Source organism: Trachurus japonicus, chromosome 1 (genome assembly GCF_045865225.1).
Source record: "Trachurus japonicus isolate A0001 chromosome 1, Traja_1.0".
NCBI classification, from domain to species: domain Eukaryota; kingdom Metazoa; phylum Chordata; class Actinopteri; order Carangiformes; family Carangidae; genus Trachurus; species Trachurus japonicus.
The window spans coordinates 27,342,036-27,354,996 of NC_140907.1; the positions used below are offsets into that span (position 1 = coordinate 27,342,036).

The following is a 12,961-nucleotide window of genomic DNA, read 5'->3' on the forward strand; positions in this document are numbered from 1 at the left end:
ACACACACACACAGACACACACACACACAGACACACACACTGATGACAGCTTTCATGTAAACACACACAGGAAAATCTCCATTATCTGTTTCCCTGGTGTTGCTGCTGTCCACTCCACGCTCTCTGCTCCGCTCTTTGTTTCTCATGTACTTGACGTGTTGTTGTTGTTGTTGCATGTCCTGAAGGTAGCCACACACACACACACACACACACACACACACACACCTCGGCGGCGCCATCCTCATCTGTGTGTGTGTGTGTGTGTGTTTTCACACCGAAGGCGCCACATGGAGCGAGACGGCGAAATACCATTGCCGCTGTTTGAAACGTGGGCATTGTGCTGTGAGAATCTTGATTTATCACCACCAGCACCGTGTCTGGGAAATAACACAAAGGAGAAAAAAAAATGGCACCTTCGCTGCCCATTTCATGTGAAGTCAGAGATGTGTGTGTGTGTGTGTCTGTGTGTGTGTGTGTGTGTGTGGGGGCAGTGTAGTGTTGTTTACTCTTTTAGAAGTGTTTCTTTGGAGCGCCTCTCCTCCTGAGTGTCGACAGTCTGCAGCTTCACAGTCTCACAAAACGCTACTAAACGCTCCCAGGGCCATGTGACGTGACGTTTGTTTCCCCGCTGTAACCACTGGATGATGAAGGTTTGTTTGTTTGTTTGTTTGTAGAGCTGCCAGTAGGATGAATGATAAAGAATCACAACTTTTGTACCTATTTTATTTTATTTTTTTCTTGTGAATGAGTGAATTAAATTGATGCTTTGGGCGTGCCAAAGAATGAAGTAAAGTAAATCAAGTCTTGTGTTGAGTTTGTGAGCAAGATAAGAGGGAGAAAAACTGTTAAGATCAAAAACTCCCTTTGGTCTTCAACGTGAGAAAAGAAACTGTGACAAATAAATCACTTGTACTTTATTATTATTATTATTATTATTACTACAGTGCGGTAATAAATCGTACAAACTTACCTTAAAGACCCCGAGACATATTTTCTCAATCTGCCTCTCAGTGTGAGCGATGTGGTCGAATGTGAACTCACTGTTTCCTGCCAAAGTCAGCACAGCTCTCACATGACTCCACCATATTTTTTTCTTTCTTTCTTTGGATTTTGCAACTTTTGAATGAGGATCTGAGGACAGCTGCGTGCTTGTTTGCTTTTGTTTCCAGGCTCACATCAATCAAATCTGATCAAACCACAACCACAACAGGCTTTACTGATTGATCATAGTGATAATAATTAGGATTTTGGCTTTTTTTTTGCCAGCAGCAGTCAGAGCTGTAGACACGTTGTCTGTCTTCAGGTTCTCGTGAACAGAGTACGTCAGTCACATCTGGACAGACGTTTTTCAGATTGGGCAAAAACATTTATGTGACTCAAGGAGGAACTGGATATATGAATGTGCCTAAAGGTCAAGGTCACAAAGTATTGTGAATATAATCTACTGTCAGAACTGTTCAAGGGAACCCTCTCTTGTTTCAAGTTTACTTTATTAGTCGCATATAATTAAGTAATTACAGTGATATTATTACGTACCTTTTGGTCATTGCATTACAGCTGCAACAATTAATCGATTAATCAAACAATAACCAATTATTCAATTAATTGTCAACTATTCTGATGATCGAATAATCGGTTTGAGTAGTTTTTAAGAAAAAAAGACAAAATTCTCTGATTTCAGCTTCTTAAATGTGAATATTTCTGGTTTCTTTGTTCCTTTATGACAATAAACTGAGTATCTCTTTGGTTTGTGGACAAAACAAGAGATTTGAGGACGTCATCTCGTGGTTTGGGAAACTGATTGACATTTTTGAACATTTTTGAACATTTTATTGACCAAACAACTAATCGATTAATCGTTTAAATAATCGACAGATTAATCAATATTGAAAATAATCGTTAGTTGCAGCCCTACATTGCATACAAAAATAAATACAAGTACAAGAATATAAAATGAAACATTTAAAAACAATAGAAGAGGTAGTATAGTAGATTTAAAATATAATACACAACTTAGATTCAAGGACGAACTGATTGGACCTTGGTAGTCAAAAGGTCCAAAGGTCACTGTGATCATCACACTAAACACTTCTTTAACCATAGTTCAAGACTTCAAGCAACAATTTCACACAAATGATTAATATTATGATATGATTCTGTTGTTGTAACTTGAAACTAGTCTGGGTGTTGATAGTTTTGATCTGAACATTGCTTGATGGGAAAACTTATACTGTAGTAAACAATATGTCTTAAAGTTCAGAACATAACATTTGATTATCGTTATCAGAAATGACCATGAAACGAGTCAAGGATGTTTGTTTTTTAATTGATAATGTGTCATTAAAGCTTCTGTCATTTAGCTGCATATGAGGTCACGGTTTGTATAACATGAGAAGCTGACCTGCTGTATGTCTCAGTTTTACTTTACAGATAAAATGTTTTTTTCACCCAAACCTCCTCCATCCAACACAGATTCAGTGTAAGACGCTTTAATGCTTTTAAAAGGACACAACCTCTCCTGAAATCCTTCAAAATACACAATGCAGTTATCTCCGGCCTTGTTACAGTAGGAGCTGCTGCCGTGATCAGCAGCAGCAGCAGCAGCAGCAGCGACCATGAGGGATAAAATCAGGAGAAATAAACCTCTTAATTGCAGAGAGCTGCAGTGTAGCTGTCTCCCTTTCAAGCAACCAGCATAATTGCATTTGGTTATTTTTATTTTTTTATTATTTTTTTTAAAGTAGAGAGTGGAGAAGAAGAAAACATCACGCTGTTACTATGTTGATAGACAAGAATAACAACAGTGTTTTTATGCAATTTACAGAGTCAATGATGCATCAGTAATAGTGCATTCAGAGACATTAATTACGCTACGTGAGGCTTCACTTTCCAAATATGATCCTGTTTTTCTCCCTCACAATAAAACAGCAGCGACCCAGGTTTAAGAAGTTAGTATTTACAAATACACAGTCTTTCTCTCTTTTTCTGAGTGAGTAATTAGGCTGCGACCTCCCTAACAGCAGTTATTATTATATGTGAATTCAATCCTAAAAGCGTGCTGAACAAAAACAGCCTAATGACCACGATCATACGATTCAGTTTAATAATGAAAAACGTATTATCTATCACCTTTGGGTGGGAAGGTCTGAACGTGTCATCCAACATGTGACTGCAGCTATAATGATCCATGGTGAGATTACCTCATACAAAATATGACAGAAAATTATAAATATAACCTGCATTCACATGTTTTCTACTGTGGGAGATGTTTTGAAAGTTGGTGTTGGGTAGTTGGCGGATAGTACTTTAAAACGTTCCTTAATATTTCATGCTCTCCTCATGGCACAAACATTTAATTGGAGATAATTCCATGTAAAAAAAAAAAAAAAAAGAAAAGTCCTTGGTCTCTAAATTTTTTCAGCTCCTTGAGGAGTTATTTAATTTTTTATTTTCGTAAATGTCTCGTTTATTTGTTGCTTACTATGCTTGGGAATGTTTTTTAAAGGTCAGTGGCTGTCAAACACTGAATTTTTTGAGTTACAAGATTAAAAAACATGAGAGTCCAAATCGCAAGCAGTCGTGCACTCCAATTAGAGTAAAAAATGTTGCATTGCTCCTTTTGCACCAGCAGAGGGAGACATCTGCCACGTTTCTCCTCCAAACTGCCTCTTTTTTTCCCCCTTTTTTTAGCTTTAAAAAAGTGGAGGTGAAGACAAGTCAAGTGATTACTGTAAGAAACTCCCTCCATAGGTTCACTTTAATTGTTATAGGAAGCATGAAATAACGTCCCCAGGTTATGAGTGTGTTTGTCATTATCTTTCCATTGTTTATCTGTCGTGCTCATCTTCCCTGATTAACAAAGCTGAGAGCACCCGGAGGCTCTGCCACAGCAAAACAAGGAAAGAAACACGTCGTCCCGCAGAGCTGTAGATAAGATAGATGAAGCCAGACGTGTGTGTGTGTGTGTGTGTGTGTGTGTGTGTGTGTGTGTGTGTGTGTGTGTGTGTGTGTGTGTGTGTGTGTGTGTGTGTGTGTGTGTGTGTGTGTGTGTGTGTGAACTGAAACAGAGGAGGTTTAACGACGTGACGGCCGGGGCCTCCACTGATGATGTGTCACGGCCAGATCATCCACTAATGAACCATGAGTTGTTTATATTTCACTGGCTGATTCATTGGTGTGGTCAGCTCTCCAGTTCCCATGTGTGTGTGTGTGTGTGTGTGTGTGTGTGTGTGTGTGTGTGTGTGTCTGTGTGTGTGTGTGTGTGTGTGTGTGTGTCAGTGTGGTAGAAGCAGAAACACAGGGAGTACTCGGCTCATTATTAAATATCAGAGTTCAGCTGTAGGCCCAATCAAAACAGCCTTAGGGAAACATCAGCTTAACCAGAGTCATGAGACTAAATTCACTCTCTCACACACACACACACACACACACACACACACACACACACACACACACACACACACACACACACACACAGCCATACAGTGTGTGATCATACCACTCAGGTCTGAGTGTAGTCAACAGACCCTGAATCTCTAATTACTCTAATACATAATTATTTTTTTTTAGCTCATTTATATTTAAACTACAGAAATTAAGCAAGAAAATAAATTTAAAAAAAATAAAAGTTTGCTGCTGTGTGATGAATTATGTGCACGTATAATTTCATTGTACGGTAAAGCTTTTCTATTACGGGGATGGTTGTAACAAGGGGATGGTTGTAACAGCACCACTTTCACCAATGAGGGATAACATTAGAGTTATGTGATCAATATCATGTCTGACATTGCATGTGACTTTGCATGGCTGTGTCAATAAGTGTGTAGGTTTTACAGCCAAAAAACCTTTTTTTTAAAATCAGAAACTAATATTTTGGACCAAGTCTAAATTTTGACTAGTATCGAATCGATACCGTTGAAGTTTGAATTAGGTAACTTGTATAAGATGAAAGAGCAAGTTCGTAGGTAAAATATGAGTCATTTCATCAATGTTTATATCAAACCACCATGCTGGTACAGCTGGTCAAACAATGGCTGACAAGGGTGGGGATGGTTGTAACACCTTTTTATCTTTGTTGTTTTATTAAGTGTCATTAAAGGGATAGTTCAACATTTTGGCAAATTGGCCCATTGCCATAATCGCTATAGTCATAGCAGTAGGTTCGTTACCTTTAATTGTCGGTGTAAGCTATTTTTAGAACGGAGGAGCGGAGCGGCGAGCTGCTCAGAGCTACGCTACGGAGGCTAAGGGAATTTCTTGGTTTTCCTCATCAAACTCATCAAATACACAACCTAACAACACCAAAAGGCTGTCGTGGACAAGTTGTGAGCTGCACAATCACCACGCTATGAGATAACAACGGAACGTTATGAGACGGAGTTGTTGTTTTTCAGCAAGCAGACTCTGTATTTACCCTGTATTTACCTCGAAAACGGCTCCGTTTCATAATGTTCCATTATTATCTCATAGTGTGGTGAATGTGCAGGTCACAACTTGTCCACGAAAGCGTTTTGGGATTTTGTATTTGATGAGTTTGATGAGGGAAACCAAGAAATTCCATTAGCCTCCGTAACGTAGCTCTGAGCAGCTCGCCGCTCCGCTCCTCCGTTCTAAAAATAGCTTGCACCGACAAATAAAGGTAACAAACCTACTGCTATGACTATAGCAATTATGGCAATGGGCCAATTTGCCAAAATGTTGAACTATCCCTCTAAGTGTCACCATCTTTCCTGGAATTATACATGAGTTATTGCTTCTGACCTCCTGCTGAAGGTTTCCATTCATACATGTTCACCTTTCATCTGTATTATCAGAAGATGTTCTTTAAGAAGCTTTCTAGTGTTAGGGTCCACACCACTGTCACTGTTCTTCATTAAAACCACCAGTGATGAGTTCTTTCTGTTCATACTGAACCATAGAAAGATGCTTTAGTGTTGGAACATGCACAATAAACTTACATAGATGCATGTTTTTTTTGGTTTGGTCTTAGTTTTTAAAGGAATAGTTCACTCAAAATTGAAATTTCATTATCTACTCACCCTCATGTCGACTAAGGGCTAAGGAGAAGTTTCAGAGTCCTCCGTGCCTTCTCTGAGTTACAGCGGGGCTCCGTGCAGCACTGCATGTCCATATAACGGTTGCAAATGGATACCACTTTTCTTCGTAACAAAAAGACACACCAAAAAACATCCAAATACCTCCATAGTGCTCGTATGTAATGTCCGTCTTGTATTGAAGCCCCGAAATGCGAAATTGTTCAGAGAAAAATTAAATACGTCTATATTTCAAGCTTGTTTGCAGCGGAAGCTTCTCTTCCTGGTCCGTCCGAATCTCGCGAGATTTGCGCCGGCGTCAGTAATCGCACTGTCAACGGACATTACATACGAGCAGCATGGAGGTATTTGGATGTTTTTTGGTGTGTCTTTTTATTACGAAGAAAAGTGGTATCCATTTGCAATCGTTATGTGTACATGCACTGCTGCGCCGAGACCCCCTGTAACTCAGAGAAGCCACGGAGGACTCTGAAACTTCTCCCAGCCCCTAGTCCACATGAGGGTGAGTAGATAATGAGTGCAATTTGAATTTTGGGTGAACTATTCTTTTAATCTCACTGTTACAATTGACCCCATGTGTGTTACCTACCCTGGTAGTGGGGTAGGTTGTAACAGTGGCACTCCTTGTATTTGACATCAAATTGTGAATTATTTGATATACTTTGAGAAGTCCTCCTGTAATCCAGAGTCCCCCATTTGGGGGACTTGAAGACATGCATAACAATAACAGAGCCCCCAGTGCACTGATTATGAAAGAATATGGTCATATTATATGTCAAATTAAACAGCAGAAGCTGGGCTACAACGTGTAAAAACCATGTTTATATGACCCAAACACAGCCCAAACACTACTCAAACAAACAACTAGACATCAAACTTCATAAAGCACCTCTGTGTGGACCCAGTCGCCACATTTCTGGCTCGTATACTACTGTACATTATGCAAAACACATCAGCGACCGCTCATCTGAACGTAAACATCAGGGCGTCCCTCAACAACCGCGGCTAACACAGCAGCTAGCAGCAGCACGGCAGAGGGAGAAGACAACAACCAGCAAAGTCGAGCAAAAACAGACACTGCGTGGCCAAAACATGGTCGTACATTTGCTCTTACCTTTGCTGTTTTGCCGTGAAAAGGTTGTGTTATGGGTAAATCCACAATATTTCCAGTTGAACTCTGCCTAGTGTGTACATCTGAACCAGCCTGGCCGAAACACGACGGCTCTAGGACCCTGTACGGAGCCTGACGGAGCGCATACAACCCCACGTTGGCCTGCACGTGGATCTGCTGATCTGACTGGTTCATGGCGGTCACATGGCTGCCAGTGCGGCCAATCACATCGACCTGGGTCTAGCGTCATTCCTCTCTCTCTATTGGTTAAAATGAGCCGCCCCTCACTCGAATCGACCACTGCGCTGCAGAGATAGGCTGAAAGCCAAACCCACCCAAACAAGCTGCTCTGAGAGTGCAGCAGTACGCAGAGAGACTGAATCCACTATGTTAGTTATTTCCAATCGGTTCCAGTAGATTTATTTTCAGTTAGTTTATCCAAATTGTGTGAAAATAAAGATTAAACAATAGTTTATAGTTGCAGGTGGTTCCAAGCTGTGCCAAAAATGGACATTTTGGAAAGTTCGCCTGGATATTTTGTAGTAAAATCTCAATCATTTTGTCCTGCTTCAATTAATCAGAATCAACCACTGCAGAGACAATGTTCACATGTTGTACAATGATTTTATAGAGAGTTTGAGGTTCATCAGCATTATTCTAAAGGGCACTCATCAAAAATATGATTTTTTTTTAGGCAAATATTAATTTTATTATTTTTTTTCTGTGTGTCATCTTCATTTACTCTTCACCAGTAACAGATATACTGAAATTTACACATTTCAGCAATTCCTCATTTTTTTCCCTTTACTATGACACCAAAAGTATTCAAATAGACCTTGTGGTTGCAGAGATATACTCATTTTATTATGGATATGCAATTTTCGAGAAAAGGCCTAAAAAAAAAGGCTGGATTTTAGGCACTGCTATTTGTAGAGGACAAATGAGAGTACTCTTTGTCAAAATTTGAAAGCCCTACCATGAACACTTTGCAAGTTATGGGAGCCGAGACAAAAAGTGTTACAACCATCCCCGGTCTCCTGGGTCTGGTAGCTGTCGTCCACACCCACATCGTGTTGTTAGCGCTGGTTCATTATGTATTTACAGGCTGTTACTGGGTGTTTTTCTTTCTTTCTTTCTTCTTAAAACCGTCTTCAGGAGGATTACTAATGTGTTAATAAATAAGGCAACAGATAAAACTTGTTTCAGTCTGGAGGACAAATAATGAGTCTGGAGTTATTATTCTCAAGCTGCTCGTTCTGCCTTATAATTATTGGATGCAGTGAATCATCTCAGATTTTTTTTAAATTTTTTATATACACATGAGTGTGTTTGATCTTCTTCTCTTTTACTGTTGTCGTTCCTTTAACTTTTCACACCCACACGTTCTTCTAATATACGATCCCGCTGGTCAGCTTTTTTTTTTTTTACTAGTGTGAAGCATCATTAAACACCTTTAAACTGATAAAATACGATATTATCAGTATTGTTACAATGGTCACGATGCTTTGTGGTTGATTAGAAGATAAATAATAACTCACAGGGTGGTGTTCAGTGGTAAAAAGGAGAAAACTACTTAAAGGGATAGTTCAACATTTTGGCAAATTTGCCTATTGCCATATCCCTATAGTTTTAGGAGTAGGTTTGTTACCTTTAATTGTCGGTGCAAGCTGTTTTTAGAACGGCGGAGCAGAGCCGCGAGCTGCTCAGAGCTACGCTACGGAGGCTCATGGGATTTCTTGGTTTCCCTCATCAAACTCATCAAATACACAATCCAACAACTCCAAAACGCTCTGGTGGACAAGTTGTGACCTGCACCTTCACCAGGCTATGCGATAATAACGTAATGTTACCAGACAGAGTTGTTTCAGAGGTAAATGCAGAGACTGCTTGCTGAAAAACTGCCCCTGAAGGCAACGATCATCAGCGGTTTTGCATGAATTTACTTCGAAAACAACTCTGTCTCGTATCGTTCCGTTATTATCGCATAGCCTGGTGAAGGTGCAGGTCACAACTTGTCCACCAGAGCGTTTTGGAGTTGTTGGATTGTGTATTTGATGAGTTTGATGAGGGAAACCAAGAAATCCCATGAGCCTCCGTAGCGTAGCTCTGAGCAGCTCGCGGCTCTGCTCCGCCGTTCTAAAAACAGCTTGCACCGACAATTAAAGGTAACGAACCTACTCCTAAAACTATAGGGATTATGGGGCGGTGCATGGCACAGTGGTTAAGGCGGCCGGCCCATGTAGAGGCTACAGTCCTCAACGCAGGCGTCCTCTGTTCGAATCCCGCGTCGGGCAGACCTTTCCTGCATGTCATTCCCCCTCTCTCTGCCTCCCCCTTTCCTGTCTATCTATACTGTGTGCTATCAAATAAAGGCAAAAACGCCAAAAAAAATATACTTAAAAAAACAACAACTAGGGATTATGGCAATGGGCCAATTTGCCAAAATGTTGAACTATTCCTTTAAAAGAAGAAGAAAAAAAAAAAACATTTTAATTTGAGGTCACATTCAAAAGTTATCCGAGGTGATCTCAGGTCTGTTTACTGGAGTCACTTCTTGGATGAAACACTGAACTTGAAAGAAAAAAAAAACTGCTTTTCACTTCTTTGCACCTTCAGAGATGAAATAAACTTGAGAGGATTTTGGACTTTGAACGCCTCATCTCATCTCTCAGGCTGCACAACCCAAGGTGACAACACGTTCTGGTTGTTTGACAGGGTGTTACTAACTTCGAGGCCGTGCACATCCTGTCTCCTGTTGAACATCTTCTAGTGAAAAAAGGGACACATGCAGCAGCAGCAGCAGCTGTTTGGTCTGAAGACTGTTAACAATTGTACAGTTAAATTCAATTTATCCACTAAATAGCTAAATGTACGCAACGGTGGGTCATGTGACACACATGCAGGTCAGCAACAAATGTGCAAATCTGTTCACATCACCGTGTCACAATGTGAAAAACAGAACATGAACTCTATAGCTACAAATATTTTCATCCTGGGGGTCAAAAACGACAAAAGTGCAAGAAAAGTTACCAAAAAAGAGTTCATGTTTGAAGGGGAAGATTAAGTTAAACAGCATGTTGCAGTTATTAAAAGACACTTAATGTAAAAATAATAATAATAATAATAATAAATGTGGAATGGATTGGTCTTTTTTTTTCATGGCGGACATTTTGATTTGTTACAATAGGAAACAGCAGAGGACTAAACAATAACATGAACGGTGCTGGCACACTGCCTCGCTATTGTCAGCTGGTTAAAAAAAAACAAAAAAAAAACTTTTCCCACACTTACAACTCAAGTGGAAAAGGGCTTTTATTTTGAAGGTTGACTTTCTTTTTCTTCATAAATCAATACATTTGTATAGCCTATTTGTTTTCTGATCTGAAATGATTTTTTATATGTTAGCCTATATATAATAAAAATCTATTTAATAATCAACTCAAAAATATTAAATAAATCACTTCTGGTGATGGTTAGTGATCAACTATTTCAAGTTTTTATGACTCTTTATGGTTATTAGTCTAACCTACATGAGTGTTTTGCCACACACACACAGAGTGTATTGTATAGGCCACATGCAACACACACACATGTCGAAGTGAAACTTGAGGACAAAATGTCCTGCGTCTCTCTGCCGCCTCTGTAAACGAAGGCTTCCTAATGTTTCAGAGACCACTGGGGATATAGGCTACAGTATTTTTCTGCTCCCTGGCTTTTTTCCCCCTCTCATCTCCTTTGTAGGATCCTGCAGGAGGCTGGTTTGGGTTTCTCTGAAGTGTGTGTGTGTGTGTGTGTGTGTGTGTGTGTGAGGGAGCGGATCGAAACAGGCAGAGAGAGAGAGAGATGTCGTCCTTACAGTCTCTCTCCATTTTGGGATCAGGACAGGAAGTGGGCTCAACAGAGGAAACATGACCTCCCCCACTGCCCCCTCCTCCTCCTCCTCCTCCTCCCCTCTCTCCCTCTCTCTCTCTCTCTCTCTCTCCCTCCATCCTCTTACTTTTTCTTGTATTCCCTCTTCCTCCCTTTGTCCCTCTCCCAGTCTGTGCCCATATACATTCACAGGGTCATTTCTTTTTTTGTCTTGCTTGTGCAGATCATGTTGTTGGCCGCCACATGTTTCTCTCTCTGCTCTGTGTGTGTGTGTGTGTGTGTGTGTGGACTTTAAATTACATTCTCCTCCTCACATCCTGTGTAAATAAATCTATGTTAACCAGTAATTTCTAAAACAACGCAACTACAACTCTGCTCCAGTTGTTTTCTGGGCTCCCTCCCTCTCTCCTGAGACTCCTGAGTCTGTTATGTATCAGAGAGCTGCTCTGATTAAAAGCCAAAGCAAAGGTCAGACTCTGCTGGGTAACACACACACACACACACACACACAGATATTTACCCCCGGCTCCAGTGTTTTTTTTTACTCTTATGCCCAGTAGGTCTGATACGTAGCTTCAGCTGATGAGCTTCATATTACATTACGCTGCAATAAGACGCCTGCAGTTATACAGCACAGCCTCAGCCTCAGCGCTCGGTGCTCTCTCTCTGGCTTGTGCTTGTGTTCCTAAAAGTCGTCATCAAAACCACCGCAGGACGTAAGAAAAACAAATTTGGATTTTTTTTTTTTCACCACATCTCTGCTTCATGGATTCCTAACATTTTTTTAAACTCCTCTTCCTCCTCCTCGCCTTCCTCCTCCCTGTCTTTCTGCTAGTGCTTCTACTACCACTTCTCACTTTCCCAGCTCTGAGGTTCTTGACCTGTTGCTTTACCATATACGTATATACACACACACACACACACACACACATACACACACAAGACGAGGCCAACACTGAGAAAATACAGAAACAGCGAGTCAGCAAAAGGCAGTGTATGTATTTCACCACAGAGCACAGAGCCAAGGCACTGGGAAACAACAACAACAACAACAAAGAAAGAAAGAAAGAAAGAAAAAAACAAAAAAACAGCAGCAGCAGAAGAAGGAGAAGACGGCGACCTCCCTCTCTTCATCCTCGGCCTCCATCCTGCTCGCCTTTCAAACTCTGCTGCCTGTTTGTTTGCTTCCCTCCAGCCCTCGATCTCCCAACCCCATCAACGTTTTTTTTGTTGTTTTCTTTAGTTTTTTCTTCCCTTCTGTTCGTTTTTCTCTCTCTCTCTCTCTCTCTCTTGGACACATCCAGTGCAATGACGACACTTTACAAATTAAAAAAAAAAAGGTAAAAGGTAGGTTAGTTAATGACAAACGTTACAGCAACAGTTACAGTTACAGTGATACTGTTTAGACCGAGTGGCGTTTTATGTATTGTAAGGTTAACACACAGTGTCAGGCAAATACTTACAGTATTTTCTATGTACAGGAAGTATAAACATGCACAAAAAGGGCCCGTAAGTCACTGTGAACCCACACACACACACACACACACACACACACATACACATACATACACACAATTGACACAGGTTGGCATAATAAGGCGTGTGGAAGTGCTCATGAGTGTTTGGACTTGATGCTCGACTGCTGCGTACCAAAACTGCACATCACGAAAAACGCTGGGAGTCAAATCGGAGTGACATCATGCATTTTAAACAATACAGGCTTCTGATTGGCCGACAGGTGTACAGTAAAAAAAAAAAAAAGAAAAAGAAAAAAAAAGAGGTTAAACCGACACCCGACCGCGGCCGATAACGCTAACCACCGTTTGAAATCAGTGCACAAGGTTACGCAAAAACTGCAACCAACCATAGCAACAGTACTTCTTTCTTTTTATGCTACATTATTAAATGAAACAGACATAAATAAGGT

General features: G+C 40.5%; 1 long non-coding RNA gene across 1 annotated transcript in view; it reads right to left on the reverse strand.

Annotated features, from left to right (window-relative positions):
* LOC146992070 (uncharacterized) overlaps positions 1-8,877 on the reverse strand; it is an 86,427-nt gene extending 77,550 nt beyond the window's left edge. The window contains exon 1 of the long non-coding RNA XR_015036260.1: positions 8,813-8,877. This is a non-coding gene — a long non-coding RNA (uncharacterized LOC146992070). The remainder of the gene's footprint in view (positions 1-8,812) is intronic.
* Between the last annotated feature and the right edge of the window lie 4,084 nt (positions 8,878-12,961).